Source organism: Oncorhynchus mykiss, chromosome 4 (assembly GCF_013265735.2).
Source record: "Oncorhynchus mykiss isolate Arlee chromosome 4, USDA_OmykA_1.1, whole genome shotgun sequence".
Classification (NCBI taxonomy): Eukaryota; Metazoa; Chordata; class Actinopteri; order Salmoniformes; family Salmonidae; genus Oncorhynchus; species Oncorhynchus mykiss.
In genome coordinates, this window is record NC_048568.1 from 12,421,471 (window position 1) to 12,422,500 (window position 1,030).

Genomic DNA, 1,030 nt, shown 5'->3' on the forward strand with positions numbered 1-1,030 from the left:
ACCACCGCTAACTAAGCTAGCCGTTTCACATCCGTTACACTCACCTCCCTTTTGACCTCCTCCTTTTCCGCAGCAACCAGTGATCCGGGTCACGGCACCAATGTAACAGTATAACTTCAGACCGTCCCCTCGCCCATACCCGGGCGCGAACCAGGGACCCTCTGCACACATCAATAACTGACACCCACGAAGCATCTTTACCCATCGCTCCACAAAAGCCACAGCCCTTGCAAAGCAAGCCACTACTTCAAGGTCTCAGAGCAAGTGAAGTCACCGATTGAAATGCTATTTAGCGCGCACCACCGCTAACTAAGCTAGCCGTTTCACATCCGTTACACTGGCACCTACTACCATTACCTGTTCAAAGGCACTTAAATATTTTGTCTTTCCCATTCACCCTCTGAATGGCACACACACATACACAATCCATGTCTCAATTGTCTCAAGGCTTAAAAATCCTTCTTTAACCCGCTTCCTCCCATTCATCTACACTGATTGAAGTGGATTTAAATTAGTAGTGGAACTACATGTAGTTCACTACTCACCAACACTGACCACAATGCTAACCTTATCCCTGACTTTAAATTAAGACCAAAAAGCATATTTTTGTTGTCATTCATTTTTAAGATACAGCACTTTTTCATGTGCACGTTTTGTAACATATTTATATAGTCGAATTCATCAAACGATTCAAAATGGCAGATTCAGGCATTAGCGAAAGTATCACTTAGGTGAATAGCTTTTTTTTTCACCCAGCCAATGAAATTGCGTTTACTCGCCCCAAAGGCGCTGATTGGATGCATTCATTTATGATGCTTTTTTTTGACGTATCAGCTAGGCGCGGAATTTGAAATACCCTACCAGCAAAGTCCGTTCTTATTTTAGCTCAATGGCAAAGGCAGTTTCACAGTACTCTGTGACACCAGCCATGCTAACGACACAGATAGAATAAGCCACCAGTGTCTTTGCTGGCGACGTGAGTGCAATACTTGGTATTTAGTTATTGAATTAATCTAACTTAGATTTGCGC

The 1,030-nt window shown here is 43.3% G+C and overlaps 1 protein-coding gene across 1 annotated transcript in view; it reads left to right on the plus strand.

Moving 5' to 3' along the window:
* The first annotated feature begins 869 nt into the window (after positions 1-869).
* LOC110522100 (mitotic checkpoint serine/threonine-protein kinase BUB1) overlaps positions 870-1,030 on the plus strand; it is an 11,441-nt gene continuing 11,280 nt past the window's right edge. The window contains exon 1 of the mRNA XM_021600220.2: positions 870-1,030. This exon is cut by the window's right edge and continues 91 nt beyond it. The gene's annotated coding sequence lies outside the window, so the exon portion shown is untranslated.